The sequence below is a fragment of the Saccopteryx bilineata genome, chromosome 7, assembly GCF_036850765.1.
Source record: "Saccopteryx bilineata isolate mSacBil1 chromosome 7, mSacBil1_pri_phased_curated, whole genome shotgun sequence".
Classification (NCBI taxonomy): domain Eukaryota; kingdom Metazoa; phylum Chordata; class Mammalia; order Chiroptera; family Emballonuridae; genus Saccopteryx; species Saccopteryx bilineata.
This window is the reverse complement of record NC_089496.1, coordinates 108327879-108348871: the sequence shown is the minus strand read 5'-3', so window position 1 is coordinate 108348871 and position 20993 is coordinate 108327879. Positions and strand designations below refer to the sequence as shown.

At 52.8% G+C, this 20993-nt stretch overlaps 1 protein-coding gene across 2 annotated transcripts in view; it reads left to right on the top strand.

The window, feature by feature from the left end:
- The first annotated feature begins 4966 nt into the window (after positions 1 to 4966).
- FAM53B (family with sequence similarity 53 member B) overlaps positions 4967 to 20993 on the top strand; it is a 109612-nt gene continuing 93585 nt past the window's right edge. The window contains exon 1 of one of the 2 annotated variants that reach the window (XM_066239651.1): positions 4967 to 5480. The gene's annotated coding sequence lies outside the window, so the exon portion shown is untranslated. Of the gene's footprint in view, positions 5481 to 5642; positions 6011 to 20993 lie in introns of those variants that run through there. The other variant, XM_066239657.1, reaches the window with a different exon arrangement.

Genomic DNA, 20993 nt, shown 5'->3' with positions numbered 1-20993 from the left:
GGGCACGATACAAGAAGCAACCAATGAGTGCACAACTGAGTGGAACAACTAACTGGAACTACAAGTTGATGCCTCTCTCTCTCCCTCCCTCTCTCTCTCTCTCTCTCTTCCTCTTTCTCTCCCTTCCTTCCCCTCTCTATCAGTGGAATAGATGTTTATTTCTTCGTTATGTTTATTTTTGCTTATTTATCATGCATAAACTTTTCGCTGTTTTTTCATGGCTTATGTTTTCTTGTAGCTCCTGACACTGACTGCGACTATTAACTTTGCAAAAAAACAAAAGTAATATCAAGTTGAACTAAATTTTAACTGTTGCTCTGTTCCCTTTGGCTTGCTTCCTGTACCCTGAGTTCTCCCATCCCGGGAGCTGCAAGCGTGACATTTGCTGTGTTTTTAGCACCTGCCAGCTTGGAAACCAGGGTTTGTGCTCAAGATTTGGGATTACAACCCACATTTTGTGGCTCACAGTGCCATCCCAGCTGGCATGCTCCGTACCTCCGTGGTGCTAGACGTTTGGTTACAAAGCTGTGCAGATTCACATGTGCGGATTTCAATAGGCATTCCCCTTCAAGCTGCTTTCAACTCTTATTCCGTGTCAGAGCCAGTTGGGTTGGTATTGTTGCATTTAAGGCTGCAGTTTTTTCAATGAAAATGAATTTGTTTTATTTAGGGTTTTTTGTATTTTCCTGAAGTTGGAAACGGGGAGGCAGTCAGACAGACTCCCGCATGCGCCTGACCAAGATCTACCCGGCATGCCCACCAGGGGGCGATGCTCTGCCCATCTGGGGCGTTGCTCTGTTGCAACCAGAGCCATTCTAGCACCTGAGGCAGAGGCCATTAGAGCCATCCTCAGTGCCCGGGCCATCTTTGCTCCATTGGAGCCTTGGTTGCGGGAGGGGAAGAGAGAGACAGAGAGGAAGGAGAGGGGGAGGGCTGGAGAAGCAGATGGACACTTCTCCTGTGTGCCCTGGCTGGGAATTGAACCTGGGACTCCTGCACGTCAGGCCGACGCTCTACCACTGAGCCAACTGGCCAGGACTTATTTAGTTTTTGAATAAAAAAATAACTCTTTTCGCCTGGCTGGATGGCTCAGTGGATAAAACATCATCCCGGTGCACTGAGGTTGTAGGTTTGATCCCGGTCAGGGCACGATACAAGAAGCAACCAATGAGTGCACAACTGAATGGAACAACTAACTGGAACTACAAGTTGATGCTTCTCTCTCTCTCTCTCTCTCTCTCTCTCTCTCTCTTCCTCTTTCTCTCCCTTCCTTCCCCTATCAATGGAAAAATTAAACAAAAAAAGGGAACTGTCTTCAAGAACTGCAATATCTCATGAAATGTGTTTGTATAGATATGGAACACGCCCACACGCACACATGAAATTCCAGCCAGAGCTGTAACTCGTTTTCATCAGCGAGATGGCGTCAGAACACAAGATAAAACACAGGGAAGAACAAGGTTCAGTGTGTCACACATGCTCACACAGGTAGGGTGGCAGTTAGTTGAGCCTGGGTCATAAATGTGGGAACAATTACAGAACTTACTTTGTTGAATAAGATCCACATAATAAAATTGCCACCATCATAAGTACAGATTTTTGGCTTCCATCTATAATCAAAACTTTACGGCTCTTGGTTCCTGAGATTAGTATTAGAGAGGAGAGCAGACAGAGGCCACATGGAGGAGGGGAGAAGCAACCAAGATGGTGGAGTCCTGAAGGAGAAGCCATTTTGTGCAGAGTTTGTGCAGAGAAAAGGAGATGGGGAACAGAAGTGAATAAGGCTGGTGAGGTAGAAACCTTTGATTCTAGAAAACTCGGATAAGTCAGTGGCTTTGGGAGTCCTGAATAGAAAGGGAAATGTTTCCCCACTGTGTATTTCTTGCCCGCCAAGTGCAAGCTAGGATTAAAGCTATTGGCCCACCAAAAAAAAAAAAAAAAACTTTCCATATTTTCCAAAGAAGCGTATTTTGCTAACGTTTTCAGTAGTCGATCTCTTTGAAAATGTTTTGGGTGAACCTGGTGATGCCTGTCTTCCCGTCATCTATTATAAAAATTTTTTTAGAGATTCTGTTATTTTTTTTGTCTTTTTAAAAAAAATTTTATTTATTGATCTTAGAGAAAGGCAGGAAGGAGGAGCAGGAAGCATCAATCAGCTCATAGTTGCTTCTTGCTTGTGCCTTGACCAGGCAAGCCTGGGGTTTCAGACCAGTGACCTCCAAGCTCTGTTTACTGTGCCATCACAGGTCAGGCAAAAGATTATTTTTTTAAAAAAGATCTTTTCAGATGTAGAAAGGACTGTAAAATGTGAATGACTGGCTTTTAACACAACAGTAATGACAAAGAGGTAGTGGCTTTTGGAGGCTGAATAAAGAAGTTAACACATCTGTATACCGCTGCTGGGTTCAGTGTCTAACAAGTCTGTCTGTTTCACTGACTTTATTAGTCTGAAAAGAATATGTTATTCTCAGAGACAAACTAGTTTATCATTTTTTAGTGGTGAGCTCTTTTAAAACCGTAGGTGCAGATAGATTTGATGGGAAAACCTGAACAACACTGACTGGTTCTTACTCAGACTTCATTCAAAGTTGAGTCTGAATCTCACACTTGTTCTAAAGGTACAAAAATAAAACATCCACTAACTACCTAGGACGATCCTTAGTGCATATCAAAACCCAACCTTTACCCTCCTCTGCACAAATGTGCTTAGGTGAATACATTTATTAGCTTGTTGATACAAGTTATACTTGATCACACCCTTTCTTAATAAAATACACCCTTTTGTCTTCTGTTGCTTAAGAGCTTTAAACTTGGACCAGGGGAGCTTTCTATGGAGAAGGAAACTTTAAATCTCCTAGGCAGTTTTGAGTGGACACGTAATGCATACTTTGCACACAGGGGTTCCTCCATTTGGTGGTGCTGCTTTGAGGGGAGCCAGTCCTGTGTTTTATCCCTGGGTTTCATATATTGATTTTGGAGCAAGACTGTAATCCCCACATTTTATATTTCCCAGGGTGTTCATGGTTTAAGTAGATTAGTGTTAGTCGATTATAATGGAAAAGTTACAAGTGATCATTTTTGGATTACTTATAGATTTATGCCTAAATTGGCCTGTGAGTTTGTGTTTAGGTGTCTGGTTGTGCTGTGAATCTGGTTTTGATTTGGTTTTGACCTTTGGGAATTGAACAAAGGTAGGCAGCCTACCCCTTTCCTCTGGTTGTCGCTTACATTGTCTCCAATCCAGACCTCAGCTGAGTTTATATTTACTCTTCAGAATTGAGCAAAACTCTAATTTACAGCCTTTTGGATGGGATTTTTTGTTTCCATAATAAAGACCTATGTAGTATAGCCCTAAAAAGTGGGAGTATTTGAGATCTATAGGACTTAATACGCAATGTGGGAAGAGCCTTTGATAGCATGAAAGGTTAAGTGACACAGGCCTTCATAGATATATTTTTAGCCTTTGGGGATTCATATTAAGTGAGAAATACCTATTCACTGGTTAGTAGCACAACTCCTTAAGCAGGTATTTAAGTTCTGTACACTCTCAATAAAATAAAGCCTCAGAACCAGAAAAACAGGCTGCTTTAGGGTGGATAGGGAGCTGTAGAGCCAGTGAGCTAGCCAGAACCACAATCCTTAGAATTTTGTGAGACTAAAATCATCCTGAAAGCAAGAATAATGGTTGCAATAATTGTTTCCAGCCTCCGGACCCCAGCATTTTGTTTTTTAAGTTGACCTGATGAACTGGTAATTGCAGGAATAAACTGAATGTTTGCCAGCAGGAGTCACTCTAGGCCTCCTAATAAAAAGTAAATTAAACTATCCTTAAAGCTCTCAAAGGCTGAGGTGACACTGTGATAAGATGTCATTAGGGAAATGGAACAACATTCCCAAATTATCCCTCGTGGCTTTCTTTGTTCAACCTAGGAAGACTTGGTTCTCGCTCCTTTCAAAATTGGCCCTTGATAATTGGATTTTTAAAGCGATGTCTGTGAATAAGGATATCAGTATCAGTATTCTGCATATTAGCTTATTTTGGCTTCCTTAGGGTTCTGTCCCACATCACCTACTTGAATGAGCAGACATCCTTGTGATTTGCTGTTCACCCTAATCTCGGAGCAGAAATCACTGGCTTGAGCTGTAGTTAGTGTGAAAGCAGATGTTAGCTCATGGTTTTTTGAAAAAGAATGGGTCCAGTGTGATGAGAAACTGAAATATTTCAGCAATAACCATGAAATATAATAGTTTCCTAAGTGCACACAAGCTCAAAAAGTTAATTGTTCATTTATGTTTGATACTGGGATTGAAACGTTGGATTAAAACCAATTAAATGTTCCTAGAAGCAACAGAAAAAGTTTCCTGATTTATGAATAGAACCATTCAGATGGTGCAGACACAATCCATGTAAAGTAATGAGGTGCTTTGTTTTTTTGGCAAAGGAGAACACAAAACAGGCATAGGGAGTTCTTTAAAAAAAAAAAAACTTTAAAAAAAAAAGATCTTTGGATACAAGGTCAATAAAATAGCCTACATACACCGATAGGCAGCGGTGATGGGAAGTCGAGGGCTTCACTTCACAAGGGAAACAATCCCCTCCCCCAGGTGAGCCGCACAATGAAAATACTCTGCTTATTCTATCAGGGTTACATTCCTGAACTTAAGTCAACATCCTAAGTTACAGAACTAAACATGCTCTGCCTCTGCTTAGCAACCACAAATCCTTCCTTCACCAGTTGCATGTATTTGGGATGTGGCTTCTGAAGTACACATTCCTTTATTTCGATCAACGCCCGGAGTTAGGAAACTAGCGCTTTAGTTTCCTCAAGTGTGACAACACTAACACGACCCCCCTCCCCCGCCTCCCAGCTCGCCCCTGAAATGAACGTGTTTTTGAAACCTCAAAAAAACCCCAACAACCCGGAAGCTGCCCGTCTGAAGTCCACGCGGCCCGGTCCTTTAGTCCCGGCTCGTGCGGGGGGCGGGAGGAGACTCCCGTGGGGCCCCCGGCCCCGGCCCGGGGCCACTTCCCGCGTCCCGGGCCCCGGCAGGCGCGAGCGCGGCGAGCGGCGCGCGGCTCAGCTCGCAGGACGCCCTCTAGCCCCGCCGGCGGCGCGCCGCGACACCCCCACTCCCCGCCCACCGGCGGCTGCGCGCACTGCACCCTCGCCCGCCGCCGCCGCCCGGGCCCGGGACGCCGTCGGCACCGCGCCGGTCCCAGCGACACGCAGCCGCGTTCGGCGGCCCCGCGGCGGCGGCGGGCGCGGGCGGCCAGGCCCGGGCTGCGTAAAGGGACGAGTTGCAAAGAGTTCAGGAAGTGACAAGTCGATTTCCTCCGCCCTGGGAGCTGCTCGGTACAAAGCGCTCGCGCCGGCAGGAGAGCGTGCGCGCGGCGGACGCGCGGCGGGCAGCCCGGACGACTTGGCGAGCGCCGGCGGCGACCGTGCGGGGCCCGCGCCCGGAGCGCCCCGCCGCGCACAGTAAGCGACCCGGGCCGGGCGGCGGTGGCGGCCGGGGGTCCGGTCCCGAGCGGAGGTCCCTGCCGGGTGCGCTCTGACTGCCGGCTGGGGGGAGCCATTCTCGCGCGTGTGCTGGGCTTGACCCCCCCTTTTTTTCTTTAGATTATTTTATTTTTACGTTGCTGGTTTCCTTTTTTCCGGCCTGTGTCGCGTTGGGTGGTTTGTTAGGGTGCCGGGTCTCTTCCCGTGGTGCAGGCATGAGACTTGTCAGAGCGCAGCCAGGGGAATGAGCCAGCCCGGCCCCTGCGGAAAAGTCTTCGCTTCCCGGGGAGGGCTCGGGGCGGGCTGCGCCCGGCGGGTGACCTCGCTCCGCGTCTCAACTTGAGCCCTGGCTTGCGGCAGCGGCCAGGGCGCCGAGCCCCGGGTGGCCCCGCTCGCCCCGAACTTCCCGCATCGTTTGCAGACAACTCTTTTGTTCACGGAAGTTTTCGTCCGCCACCCCCGGGATGCGGACTCGCAGCGGCGGGCTCCATGGCTGCTGGACTGGCCGGGTCGGTCACGTTGCGGGTGAGGGGGTATTCAGTCCCTGGCGGGCGAAGCTCGCGGGATGGCCGCGGAGGGGGCTTGCAGAGTGGGGGGCGCCGGCATGGCTTTTGCACATGGCGAGAAGGGCCGACCGGCACGGGCACACCGGTCGAATCACATTTTTGCCAGTCCTTGATTTGCAAACCCGTGGGAGTCCGCTTCCCCTCTCGGGGTTTCAGTTGGTGGGGCGGGGAGGGAGGAGGCGAGCATACACAGGGTCTGAGGAGGGCCCTCGTTTTACGTTGCCTCAAGTGGCACCTCCGGCACCCCCAGCTCCCCACCCCCCCCCACCCCGGCCCGCAGACTTGGGGAACAATGCTCGTGGCGCGGGACAGGGCAGCAGAGTCCCAGTGAGTCGCGCGAGTCGCCTTGCTCGAGTCTTCCGCCCCCGGACGCCCCCTGAAGCCGGGCTCTCTCCATCTGACCGCCCGGGTTCATTAACACGTACTGTACTTCGAACGATGGTGAACAAAGAACAGCTCTTTGCAGCATTTGATGAATGGGATTCTGCCTCCTATAGGCCACACTCCGAGTCTTCCATACGTTATAGTCTCCGGACTCAGTGTTGGGCAAGTGGCCCCCGGCTGCATGCCGTGCCGGGGACCCTGGGCAGGACTTGCTTGCCGCCGCCGCAGCCACCGCCACCGCGCTTGCCTTGCCGGAGCGGGTGCAGATACAGCCAGGCTGACGGTTGTTCAACAGGAACAAATGTTTGTTGAATTGGTGGATGGTGGAGACTAGGGACTGTTTCCTATTGACTGCTGCAGGAGTTGGAATGGCATTGTTTATTGGCTTGGTAAACCAGGCAAGCGTCTTGTGCTTCTTACAACATATTAGCAGACTTCCAAATGACATATGAGCATATGTGTTTCTAGCAGTTCCCACCAGTTGGGAGGGGGATCCCTCCTTGCTCTGGACTCCGGGTTAAAAGATGCCACCCGGTTTGAGGACTTGGGGGAGGAATGGAGTTAGCAGGCTGGGTGAAATTCACCCTTCATGCCTTGGCTAGGTTTTGGTTTCATTTTAATTTATCCACTTCACAGTAACTTATCTCAGTTAGTTACAGTTTTGATACTGAATTCCACCACCATTTGCTGTGGACAACTAGATAAACAGAAAACAGTTAGTTGTCCCTGTTGATAGGCCCATGTTAGTGGGAGAAGGTTTGGGTCTTAAATTCAGGATTCAAATCCCTTGACCCCCGTGTCTGCACTTGGCTCAGGTCTGGATGCTGCCAGTCATCCTGCAGACCTAAGAGGGTGCTGATCCAGTCTGGGAAGTGAAGGAGAGAGGCTTGGGGCAGGTCTGTGTTTTTCTCTCAAATGCCCCATCCAAAGAACAAGACGGATTTAAGACTGGTTCAAATCATGGTGCCGAGGACTTCTTATCCCCCTCACCCCCCATATTGATGCGCAGTCACTTTAACATCCAAGACAAGTTTTAAATAAAAGCTAGCAGTACCCTTGCCACGGAAGTGAAGTGTATCAGAGCTTTCAGAGGCTGGCAGGACAAGAAGGGCATGCCATTGTTTTGATGGATAATTATTGCTCCCTCCTGTTTGCAGCTTCAGGTATGTTGCATTTTGGAATTTTCATTAGGGTCTTTGGAAAGAGCTTTGAGATAATCCCTTGTTGACGACATGGTGGCGACACTACATTGACATTTTGTGGGAAGCCCTGTTGTTATTTCTTAGGCTATCTTTGTCCCTAACTTTTAGTCTTTCTGTATCCCCCGTCGCTTCCTTTGCTGTGCCCTGGCCCCTCCGTCTGCAATTCTGAAGAAGCTCAGTGGGCTGGTTGTCCTTTCAGTGGGTTCAGGGAGCGGGCGCCCGCTGGAAGCACAGAAGAGGCAGCTCTCCTCCCCTGCAGGAGGCTGGAGAGCAGGGAGCCTCGTGTAAAATCCGGGAGCTGGCAGCAGAGGACGCCTCGGAGCAATCGGGTGCACCCTTGCATTGCTTTATAAAAAAGCACGCCCTTATCACCTGCTCGCGGCGAGTGGCAGTGGGCCCTGAAGGCTGCAGGGCCAGACCCATGGTCAGGTGGTTCACTTGATGTTTTATCTGGGCAGTGTGACTTTTCTGAATTTCATACTGTATGGAAGACTTTTTGTTCTTGCCCTTAAAAAAAAAAAAAGCCTGAAATAAGCAAATACTCAGATCAGCACAACCCCCATCATTACCAGCACCACACACACCTCTCTGATGTGTAATAAAAGAAACCTGCAGGCATCGTTTGTTATGTAATATGCTGATAATACAAGTTTCAGTGTTAGATGGAAACCAGATGTGGAGGGGCTCTCTTTAATTGATCCAGCCAGGGGGACACTTTAATAGATTAGCTCTTGCAAACCCTAAAGGTGACCCCCCCCCCCCTTAACCTGAGAGGAGAATCTCAAACTCGCGGCTTTTTCGAGGTTTTCGCTTCTTGGCTTCTCGTTCTGCTGCAGCTGTCCTTTTTGTCAGAGTCTGCTCTATTGAAAGAACCGGTGTGTTGCCAACACGGAGCACATGGCCGAGTCTGGCGGGGCTCAGTGCAGTTTAACCCCGCTGGGCGCCACTCTCCTGGGCCTGTCCAGCTCCTGCTTACTCTCCACCCCCTCCAAAGCAGGGCCCGGCCAAGGGTGCTGCTTTGAGCTACACTGACTGCTCTCCCTCTCAGCTCGTTTCTGAAACATCTGATCATCCCAGGAGGGCTGCTGTTGAAACTTGCCCAATGAATCCACTTTCCAAAGTCATTGACTCTCCTTGTCCGGTTAATTTCTCAGTACGCTTCCTGCCTCCTTTATGAAGGTTCCTTCTACACTGCTGAATCACCTTTATTATGGGCCAAGGTCGGGGACTGCCCTGTAATAGCTGACTCCATTAACTGCGGTTCCGTTGCGTGCAGGGATGTGAACTTTGGAAATAAACCCGGAGGCTTGCCTAGAAAAGTTTTGTTTTTTAGCGCAGTTTACATTAAGATGATTAATGACCGCGCCACTGAAAAGTCGATATTCAAAAGCAATTTACCGTCCCCTAGGGTTCTTCTTATGGCGAAGTAATTTTCTTTGCTAAACAACTTTGTGTTAAAGGTAACTTCTTCTTTGATGTTTAATCCAAACCTCCTGTGCACACAATTTTGGATCAAGGTTAGGGGCTTCGAAAATTGCAGGTTACGGTGTCGGGGGGTGCCTGTCTTAACCTTTCTGAACTGGGGGTCAGAGGGCACCAGATCCTTGTCTCTAGAAAGTTCTTGGCGATTGTGATCAGCCCCAGAGTTAGTGCCGCGTGGGTCAGGATGGGAGGAAATCTTCCAGAGGAAAGTTGGCTTCAGGATGTCTTGGAGGAGGGGATGCCGGGAGGCTGGCGCTGAGGACAAGATTTTTTTCTCTCCCTGCAGCGACTGGAGATACTTGAGCTTTTTCAAAAAACAGAGACGTCTTTGCTGCAGCCGCCGCCGCCGCCTCCCCCCCCCCCCTTCTTCTTCTTCTTCTTCTTCTTCTTCTTCTTCTTCTTCTTCTTTTTTTTGTTGTTGTTAAATGTAGGTCGATTGAGAGGGGGAAATGCTGATGGGTGGGTCTGAAAGCAGCCTTAGGAACCCGAGAAAATAAAAACACATTTGAAGGACTGGGGAAGATTTTGCATTTCAAAGGGTCCACCTTGTAGAATTTCACATCACGTCAGGGGTTAGGGAGAAGTGTGACAGGCACCCGGGCTTCTCTAATGGCTCTCCTTCTCTCCTGCTGTGGGGCTGCGAGCCTTTGTGGGGGGTGGGGGTGGGGGTGGGGGTGGGGGGTGGGGGTGGGGGTGGGGGGTGAGGGGGCAGCTTGGCCAGAGGCCGCAGTGTTGTGGAAACAGTGCCCCTTAGGCATCTATCGTCCCCTGGAGGGACCTTTTCCACAAGGCCACTCTAAGGAGGTAAAAGCAGACCATTTTGATAAACAGCCCATTTGACCCCAGCATGCAAGGCAAGCTGACTCCTGACTGTGCTGTCTCTCTCTCTCTCTCTCTCTCTCTTTCCTTCTCCCATGAAACAGACACAGATTCTCCTGCAGCCAACTCCCATGATTCAGGACCATGCAAAGCTGGGTACAGCAGGAATTCAGCCGAAATGGGTGCAGATCATTCAAAGAATCACAGCAGGGCCCACTCACTGGTCGTTGAAGGTCCACCCTGGGCCAGGGACTTGGCATACGCTCTCTGATTCTTAAAGCAATCCCGCAGTTACAGCTGAGGAAACGGAGACTTAGAGAGGCCAAGTAACTGGCTCTAGGCCACACAGCTGGAAGGCCTAGAAGCTAGTAGCTGTGTCCAGGTCTGTCTTGCTTTGTGTGCCTCGTGCTTTCAATCGGTGTGCTCATCAGACAGAGGCATGGGTTCTGTTTTATCTCAAAGCATCAATTTTTGTTAACACCATGGGAAACTTAGAAGTTTTAACTGCCTTTTCCCTGGCCCCTCCCCGTCCTATAGCTTTTTTTTTTTTTAATTTTCCTTTTTATTAAAGGTGTGATTGGGTTCTATGGCTGCCATAGGACCAAAGTCAGTGCCTCCGTGGGGAAGACTTGAAATGCTTTGCTTCATCCTTACGAAAGGCAGACTCACAAGAAAATATAATCATTCCCAGTGACCTTCTGGGGGAAACAGGGAAATAAATCTGGCAGCCACTAGAAGTGTCACCATTTATTCAGATGCCATTTTCTAGTCAAAGAGGTTGTTAAACAAGGGTTTTAGCATTCTGTGGTTTGGTTTACTGGGTTTTTCTTTTTGCATTTGTCATTTCAGATGTCTCCAAGGAAATCATTTTGTGATACTTGCCACCCCAGGTTGGTTTACTAGGACACGTTTTGTTAGTGTGCCTGAAGTAATCTTATAACTAAACATAATTGTCTGTTCTCCAGCGTGTGGGAACTTGGTACACCCCAGCCAGGGCCCGGCAGGGGCCCTGCATTCTGTCTCAGACAGATGGCTCTTTGCAGGGTGATCCTGGTTTGTGTGTGGGGGTGGGGTGAGGATACCCACCTCCAGCAAGGCCTGCCTGGCTGGCTCTTCTGCCCTTTCTGTCCCTGAAGAGGTTGTGGACAGGGCTGAGTTTGTAGAATCGAGTGCAGTGGCTCTGTTCTCAGCTTTGGCTGCACGTTGGGATCACCTGGGGAGGTTTGAAAACAAAAACAGAACCCCCGCACATGCCCAGGTGGCATCCAGGACCAGTTACATCAGAACCTTAGACGAGGTAGGACCCAGCATTGGTATTTTTAAAGCTTCGGCGTTGATTCACGTGTTGATTCACGTGTGCATCACAGACTTGAGGAGTGAGGGCTGGAACAGACCCCACGGACATCTCGCTTCACTTCTTGGGGGATTAAGGACCTTCCTGTTCAGGGGTGGGATAAACCCTCTTGGAACTTTCCACTGCCATGTCTCAGTGAAGAAGGATCTGAAAGGTGCCCACCCCTGGGTGAAGTGCCCGCTACAGACATCATCTCGGTAGTTCCCGTTTCTGCTGGGCCAGGTCTGGGGTGTACCCCCTCATGCAGGACTTGCCCGTCCCCTCTGAGCCACCTTCTTTCCTGAATGGAGATGGTGGGTGTTACTCAGCCTCTTGTCTTGGGGTCGTTCTCGGGCAGCTCTCGCGTCCTCACCATTCCACTGGTCTGTTCAGCCTCTCATCCCTTCTGCAGGTTGGGTACATGGTATCTCTCTGGGGTTCACAGGAGGGAAGATGCAGTTTGGGTTCAGGGTGCATGTGGGTGATTCTCAGTGAGGAGCTGGTCCTTTTCACCTCGCTGGGAAGCGACTGTCACACAGTCGCCTGGTCCTCCTGTGGCACACTCGGGATTACACCTCGCTGAGTGGTGATCAGGGGCTGTGCTAACAGATCTGTAGTCTGCTGACACAACCTTTCGGAGGAGAAACCCGACCCCTCAGATGTCCGGGAACTTTCCCCAGGTCACCTGGCCAGTGCACAGAGGGACCAGAGCTGTGTCTCCTGTGTTGCCTGCTCCGGCGCTGTGGTCTCTTCCTGTGAGATTTGAGCCCTGCTCTTGGTCCAGAGGCCGGCGGGCTGTAGTGCAAACCCAAAGGCAAGTGATCACGGTGCAGTGTTCTTCAGCCTGGCGGAGGATGTGCCATCTTGGTTGGCTTTGGCATTCCATCCCATTTTTTACCTCCTCCCCACACCTGCTCAGCAGGGATCCCGGAGGTTGCTGAAATTAGTGCAGACTCATCCAATCCCCCAGGGGAAACTGAGTCCCAATGGACCATGCTAAAACTGTTTTAGCTTGACGAGGACAACTGTTTTGGTAGCTTTAGCAAAGGTCTGTCCATCTGCTCTTCTGTGCATTGGTGATGGTGGGCAGATGAGGCTCTGTCACCTCTTCGGGCCTGGGTCTAGGCCTAATGGAGTGGGCAGAGGAAGCCCTTCATTTCCTCCTGCCTGTCTTATTCCTGCACTCATTTGGCAGGCATTGATTGGGCACCTTTGGAGTGGCTCTGGTGGAGCTGGGCACCTTGCTTCATTAGCTGATTGAATCTTCTGTGCCTTCTGTGCAGCCTTTGGCCGAGGGACTAGCTCTACCTACTGAGAGCAGTGCCGCTCAGAAGAAGGTCCCGCCCGGGCGAGGGATGGTGGCATTTCAGCTCGTCCGGGCTGGTGGCCCCAGTCCGCCACAATGTGCTTCCTTTCTGTCCAGCCCCTGTCCCAGTGCAAAGGAGGCTCTGTTCTTGCTCTGAGCAAGGCTGGGGGACGGCCCCCAGCAGTGACGGACTGGGGAGCAGGCTGCTACTGCCCGGATGGGCTTGGGTGGCCATGTGGCAGAGGCTGCGGATGGGCCTGTGGGGGGCCTCTCTGTGCCCCAGCAGCTGGCAGTGCCCTGAATAAAGGTGGCAGCCCCTCTGGGTCCTAGGGCTGCTGCCTACCCGCCCTGCACTCTGGGGAGGCCACCCTCGTTCTGGGCTGCCCTTTGGATGAAGGGCCCTGACGGACAAGGCCCAGCTGGGAGAGGCCCGGGCTGTGCCTGGAATTCCCCTTGCTCTGGCATTCGTGTTGGCCGGGGGCCTGGGAGTGGAGGGAGGTTCCATCTGCTGGCTGCAGGCGGCCTCCCTGCCTGTTGGAGGTAGAGACAAGGTCTTCTGTAGCCGGCCGCGTCCACGCTCTGGGTGAGGAGAGGGGTCAGGGGCCAGGGGGTGTTTGTGACTTGGAGACTGCGGCAGGGGTGCGAATGCAGTAGGGGCCCTCTGGGGCATGGTCCTGGGGCCGGGCCCAGGAGCCCCCTTCCTTGAAGCCCCTCTAGCCATCAAACAATTGGTGTCCCTGGCTGGAAGGTGGTGGGCACACCGCTGCCAACTTACTGGACTTTATTTGCTATGCAAACCCCTTGGCCTCGGGTTTCCACCCTGCTGGGTGCCTCCCTTTTCTTTCTGGAGGACTGAGAGAGAGCCCGTCTGAGAAGCCCCAGGCGAGGGCGAAGTGGCGTGCGGAGGGATGCGGGGTTGCCAGTGGGCAGAGGTTGGTGCTGCGAGGTCTAGGGCAGAACCGCAGAGGAACTGGGGGCAGAGTGAGAGTGCATCCCGTCTTCAACATTCAGGGCCAGCGCAGCCTTGAGCTCTAGAATTGGTGCCTGGGTTCAAATCTGAGGCCTGCCCTCTGCGGACAGTTTGCCCTTGGGCAGGTGACTGTCGGCCAGCCTGGGTTCCCTCACTGGGACTAGGGCCATGCTGGCAGACCCAGCCCGTGGGTTTGGGTTACTGAGTGAGACCATGGTGGGGACACTTAGAGTCCAGCAAACATCCATGGTCCTCTTGTGTAGCCTGTGGCAGGCACATGGCGTTGGGAGGACAGGTGGAAAGACAAAGCCAAGGATAGGAGTGAGCTTACGGCCCCAGTGGGTGGCAGGACTGGGGGACAGAGCCAGAGGGGACTTCAGTTTTAGATGGGCTTGGCTGGACGGGTCTGACTGAGGCAGGGAGAGCCTTGTGTTGCCCAGCGTTCTCAGATGAGTTACAGATTTTTTTTTGGGGGGGGGGGAGGCTTGGAAACACGTGTTACAATTTAGTTTGCATTGTGTCTCTTAATCAGAGCTAAGACTGGTGGAATCTTTTAAGCTTTGTTTTTAGGAAATAAAATCCATTTATCAAATCAAAAGTGATTGTGTTTGGGCCTATAGACGGAACATGGAATTTCTGCCAGCGGCAGGAAGCGGCCTCGAAGTGTTGGCTGCACTCTCGCGAGCTCCCGTGAACGGGTCTCTGGGATCTTGAATGGCCGCACACCTGTCTGGACTGAGAGTGGAGGTCCGTTTTTGGATTCTTCTTAGATTCTTTGCCGTTGACACCTTTATTTGGTTTTGTCCCTTTTTTCTAGTTGGCAAGGGTGCCTTTTACACCTGTGGTCAGCACCCTCTCTGTGCAGGCTGTGTGGTCAGAGCTAGGACACCCGCCCCCAGCCTGGCTGACTGTTGCTCCTGGGGTCTGATCCCAGCTTCCTCTGGACCCCTTCATCACCTGAGCATGACCAGTGGCCTCTTCAGGAGCAGAAGCTCTTATTGGATGAGCTTAGAAGTCATGTAAGCTTTTGAAATGAGCCCTTGATCATATGACAGACGGAAGGGCCTGTCCCCTCCTCAGTATTCGCTGGGCTTCCCTTGGTGAAGGCCAGTGGGTGGGAAGACTTGGTATTATTTCCTGGGTTCTGGGCGGGGCCCTGAGTCTGGGCTGTGGCATTCCCCCCCCCGGGGGGGGGCTGGTGCAGGTGATTGTGATGTATCTTACAGAGGCCTCTGCAGAGGACCCACCAAAGTGACTGGGCTTGGGTGTCCAGAGAGAGACTCTTCTTGGATATCATACAGCTTTGTGGCTGAGGAGCTGTCTGAGGAAGGTGGCCAAGGCATCTGGGCTGCCTCTGGTCCCAGTGGATGAGACCAAATCCCCCTTCCCCCCACGCCTGTCTAGGTGCGTCATGGTTTCTGTGCTGAGCGCAGACCGCTGCTGTGCTGGCGTCCCCGAGGCACAAGTCAGTTCAGTCCGTATCTAGTAAACACCTGTGCACGCCGGGCCCCAGGGAAGGCAGAGAGGAGTTAGCCAGGTCCCTGTGTGTGAGGAGCTCACGGACTTGTGTCAGGACAGCCAGAGCACGATTGTTTTTGTTTGGTACTTCTACTGCGTGCCAGGCATGGTGTCATAGGTGTCATAAATATGATGGAGGTGTGCTATGCCCAAGGTACTGGTGAGGCCACAGTCCTGTGGGAGTCAAAGAAGGTCGTTTGAACTGAGCCGAAGGGAGGAGGAAGGGAAGGCTTCCCGAGCCTCCCATGAGCAGGCGTTTAGTTGGCTGACGCCTAGGGAGCAGGTGTTCCAGACCAGGGAGCGGTGTGTGCAGCGTGAGACTGCCTCGGGGGGCACTTGGGGGTCAGCGGGTGGCTGAGAGTAGCCCATACCTGGGCGCCTGGGTGAGGAGAAGCCGATGGGCCGGGAGCTGGGCTGGTCCAGGTTAGGATGGCAGTGGGTGCAAGGTGAAGGCGTCTGGGCATCACCCTGCAGGGCTGGGGGCTGGGAGCCGTGTGCTGACGCACCTTTGCAGGCACGGTATTTGGGGAGGGGCAGTGCAGGGCAGGGTTGGAGTGGACAACTGGGAGGCCACTGCATGCCCTAGGAGAGAGGCGGCCAGCCAGGGCAGGGTACGGGCCGAAGTGGGTGGCAGCTGGTCAGTCACCCGCTGGATGCTGGGGAGGAAGTGTGAGGAGAAGGGAATGTTCTTCTCAAGGGGGTCTGCCTTCTGGTGACACTGCCCAGGGACCTAGTCATTTTGACCTTGAGGTGACCTCTTTGGAGGGAGGGCTACTTCCCAACGCATAGAATTTTCAAGTGCCATCTCCTCGGCCAACGGGATGTGGTCTTTGTTTATTTTCAGTCAAAGCTCTTGCTTAAAGCTGGGGCACTTGGGATTCCTGAGAATTTCCCAAGTTTCTTGCCTGTGGCCGCGCTGGGACGAGAGAACCAGATGAACAGAACCTTTCAGCATTGCGGGAGTTGAAACAAAAGTCCGATTCAGTGTACGACTAAATACCTCCCCCCCACACACAAGAAAAACTAGTAACCACGTTGGTATGATTGAGAAGGAGCATCGGTGCCCTGTGGGCTCTGTCGTGGCGTGTTCTCAGCGTGCTGACACAAACACGCAAGAATGTTCTGCCCGGGTCACCTGCCTCCTGGCGCCCGCCCGGCACTCCCGCGGCCTCCACGCCCTCCTATGCCAGCCGGATTCCAGGCCCCGTTGGCTGAGTGGCACGTGACTCCGGCCCAGCAGAGGAGAGTTGAGGAAAACGGCGAGCCTATGAGCAGGGTCACAGTGGTTCAGCAGCCCATCTCTTGGGCGTCTTCTTCTGTGAACCCTGGAGGGCTTTGCTCACCAGCATTCAGTCCTGAGTAGAGAAGGGAGTTAATTGCAAATGGCCTTCATTTTGGCAACAAACCTCCCTGTTCATCTAATTCCCAGGGAGATCACCTAGGAGAGAGAGGAGGACCAGGGAGGTCGGGCCTGGTGGAAGCTGGAAAGGCTAAAGGGTGCACTCACTGGAAAGGGGTGTGGGGGCTGCAGGCCAGGAGTGGGCCGACCCCCAGGCTGCCAATGGCTGTGATGGGCCACAGCTCAACGGGTCCTGACTTGCCTGAAAAACAAAAACCAATTAAAAAATAAACCAACCTGTGTGGGGTCCAGGCATGACCCTTGGGCGTTACAGAAAAAGCACAGGAGGACCTCACTGCTGCGGGACGCGGCCCAGAGCCCCTCCACTCAGTGGCGTGAATGCAGGGCCTGCGGGGCATTGGCTCTGAGGTGCGCCCGGCCAGCTGGTGTCCCACCTGGCTTTGAACATGTGACAGTGCCTGGCCCAGCTTGTCCCCTGCTCTTATGAGAGAACCACCAAGTAGGCAGCTCCTGTGCAGTTTCCGGGGGGATCCTTGGGGTCTGGGGGTGACTGGGTGATGTCCCTTGTAGAAGGCAGTGAGAGGCATGGCCAGCCTTCAGGTGCCCTTGGACAGAGGGCCTGGCTTTCAGCCCCGAGCTGTGGCTGAAGGACAGCGCTGGGGCCCAGGAGCTCTCTCCCTGCGGGCCTGGCTGCCGTCTCGGATTTGGCCTCTGCTTGGGCCACAACCTCTGGTTGCTGCAGTTACACCAGCTGGTGGTCTCTGCTGATGGTGTCTTTGGGCGTGGGAGGAGAAGACGGTATCCTGAGCGCCTCTCTGCTTGGGAACAGTTCTGGCATGTTCCACTAAGGACACGGGGAAGAAGACATGTCTCCTTCTGCCGGGGCTGCGGGTGGTGCTTCATCCTGAATGGAGGGAGAAAGAGACTGTCATTCAGTTCACCTCTGAGCTGGGCTTGCTTATGTGAAGATTGTACAACTCTGCAAGGAACTTCCCTTTGTGGCCCGATCACAGGGCAGGGTAGCGTTGTTTTTATTGTTGGTTGGAGGACCTGTGAAGGGTAACAGCGAGGTTTTCATCTGGGTCTGCAGCCCCCACACCTCATCTGACCCTGGACCGTCAAGGGGGCGCCAGCTGTGAGGGGGTTCCCATGGTGTGCTGCTGATTGATTGCCTTAGATGACCGCCATTCTGTGGTCAGTGGTGGCGACCAGGGCTTCTTAGAATGGTGGACGGAACAGGAACCAGGGGAGCACAACATCTTAGAGCCTGGAAGAAACGTGTCCCCTTTTCTTCCCTGAATGGTTTCCTTCCAAAGGAGTGAGCCTCTTACAGTGTAAGCTAGTATAGGGAGCCCAGGCAGGCAGGCAGGATGTGGGCAGGGCTGATGGCAGTTGGCAGAGCCTGAGGAAGAGGGGGCTGGGGCATGGAACCAGGAGATGGAAGCTCTGGGTGCTAGTCCTGCTAGTCGCATTTGACTTTGAACTAGCCACTTCATTTCTCTGTAGACCGGTTCTAATAGTGTCTACTTCACCAGATAGGGAGGAGCAGATAGGCTAGGGAGGAGGAGGAGGAGGAGTCAGAGGAGGAGGAGTCAGAGGAGGAGGAGAACCCCCTACCTACCCAGTTTTTCCCTGCAAGTACTTTCTGAATGCCTACTCTGTGCTGGCACCCTACTACGTGTGTTATATCCGACAGGCTTCTTATTTGATTCTTAACAGTCAACTTGAGAAGGAGATACTCTGATGATTCTCTTTTTGTCGATGAAGAAGAAATTGAGATGCGGTAAGGTAATGGTGCCTATGGCCATCTGGCTGGTGGGCAGTAGTAGTCCTGGGATTTGAACTCCCAGCTCTGCGCTCTGTGTCAGGGGTCGGCAGACTAAGCTCACAGGCCATGTCGGCCCACTACCTGATTTTGCAAATAAAGTTTTATTGGCACACCACCGTGGCGTTTGTGTGCAGTGTCTCTGGCTGCCTTCCTGCTACAGCAGCAGAGCTGAGCAGTGGAGACAGAGACCACATGGTCCGCAATGCCTGGCCCCTTGCAGGAAAAATGTGCTGACTCCTCTGGATGCGGATGCGCTGTCCTCCCGATACGTGTTGTCCAACGTGGTAGCCACCAGCCGCGTGTATCTTCCGGTTGTTTTTCTTTCAACTTTATTGTGCTATCATTGACAAACACAGTTATAAGAGCATTTAAATTAAAACTCAACACAGAATTGAGGAGGAGTTCACAGACTCGGGGGTGATGGAGAAATATCTGACGTAGCAGAGGGAGCCTGGCCCCCGAGTGAAGAAGCTGCCCCCCCACACTCCCTGACCTTCAGTGACAATGGCCACAGCTGCCAACTTCAGGGGACCAGTGAGGACCCCCTTAGCCTTGCCACTCCAGCCTGGGACCCCCGCTCCCGGGCCAGTGGCCTCGTCAGCTCTGCTGTGCCCGGCACTGCCCTCCCCTCTGCACGTGTATGTTGGCTATGTCTACTCCCTGGGCCCTGCGGGAACCCACAGAAATCTGAACTTTCCAGAATCCAGATGTGCTCCGTTCTGGATCCTCTGGACCTGGTGGGTGAGACCATTGTTCTTTCCGTGCTGGGATGGGAAGGTTTTTTGTTTTGAGGATTCAATGGCCATGTTTTCTGTGGGCAGCCGATAAGGAACTGCTTTATTCACTCAAATGGTGGCTACTGGGTGGCATGAGGAAGGAAGGTGAGTTCAGGCCCTTCGGCTAGCTAGCATCGCATGACCCTCTCCTTCAAGTGACCTCCGCTGTTGACCAGCCCGGAGCCGGCCGGACTGTGGCTCTGGCCTCGCTCGCTTCAGATAGTCTCTGGGTCGGAGTCTCTGTGGACACTGGTAGGGGCAGAGTCACTGTGCAGTAGGAAGGCAGATATGGAGAACATGGGTTTACATTCTGTTCCTTGGACCTGGCCGTGATCCTTAAGTGTGTTGTCGTGTCTGGCCTGCTCCTGCTCTCAGGAACGGCTGGGCCTGTGTGTGCTGTTGGGTTCACCTGGGTACAGTCTGCATGAACCACCCCAGCTGAGACAGTGCTCACTCCTTGTACAATGAGGATAAAAACATACAGTTGCAAGAATGAGAAACCTATCTGTTCCAAAACCTGTCTCTGCTCAACCTCCAGTGCGATCCCGTCCGGGGCCGCGCTCCTCAGGATGGGTTCACCAGTCGTATCTTCGTCACGGCTCGTGGGCAGAGAGACCGGCTGCTCTGCGGGTTGACATTTAAGAAAACCCACTTTGTCGTGCTTTTCCTCTGAATGTGTTGTTATGGTACAAGAAGTCTTCATTTGTCCGGACTATTTTGAAATAAAAGGCAGGAAACCCCCCTCTCGTTTCTATATCTCGCATAGAAAACCATCAAAACAGAGTCCTGTGTTCTGTGCAGGAGTTGTGATTGAGGAAGCAGCTGTTCTGTTCACGATGACCCGACCAAAGCCAGCCATCTGTAGGCGTCAGGGATCCAGCATCATCTGTTCCATCTGCTGGGCTTTCTTGCATTTGTTTAAAGTATTTGGCAGGGAAACGTCTTCCTTCCCTAAGCCCACATTGTGGAAGAGGCCAGAAGGAGCTCTCCTGGTGCGGGCAGGGCAGACCCTAGGCCCATGATGCCGCTGCCCGCCCTGTACTGGACGAGGCCAGGCAAGGTAACCAACCAGGTTGGCCACCTCTCCAAGTACATGCGTGGGAAGGCCAGCCGCGCTGTGGGGGACTGGGAATTTCATGGTACAGCTTTGATGTGCTGGGGACTGCAGACGTTCTGAGCCTTCTGGTCCTTTTTAGGCTTTCGGTGAACTTGGTGTGAGCCGGCAGGGATGCAGGTGGAGGTGCATGATTGCGGGGGCACCGGGTGCTGGCACGTCTGCATGGCGCACTTCAGACCCAGATGAAGCACGCAGTTCGTCTGGGCAGTTTCAGCCTCTGGGAGACCGGAGGGTGCGCCGGCGTGGTCTGGGGGCCAGATGTGGGCCTCACACGTGATTTGCTTGGCCCCCATGATGCTTTATGAATTTTGTATTTTGGGGTGACAAGGAAACACGAGGGCATGGTAGACAGAATTCTGGATGTTCAGCTTTGCCTGGCAAGTCGGAAGATTTTCGGTGTTATTTGGGCCACACACCTGGACAGCCTTTGCCACAGCTGAGTAGCCATCTGGCCTAGGGGGCATGGCCCCAGCAGTCCTTATGGTTCCCACCCAGGGCTCGCTCACTCATGGTCCCTGCCTGGCTGGGGAAGGTCTCGGGGTTTGCCGTCCTGGGAGGCACCAGCCATTCAGGAGACGGATTCAGATCGTCTTGGCCCTCTCTCTGGTACTAGGCAAGCAGTGGCCATGGCAGTGTTGAGTGGGAACCTCTTGCCGCTCCCCTGGTAACCACAGGGCCCCACTCTGGGAGAACAGTGCTACTAGCCGGTCCCTTAACTCCTGGAAGCCAGTGTCAGCCCATGGTCCCTTCCACTCAATGCTAAGTGCCCTAGGACCCTTTCTGTGTCCCCTCCAGTCCCCCCCCCCCCCCCCCCCCCCCCCCGCTTCAAGT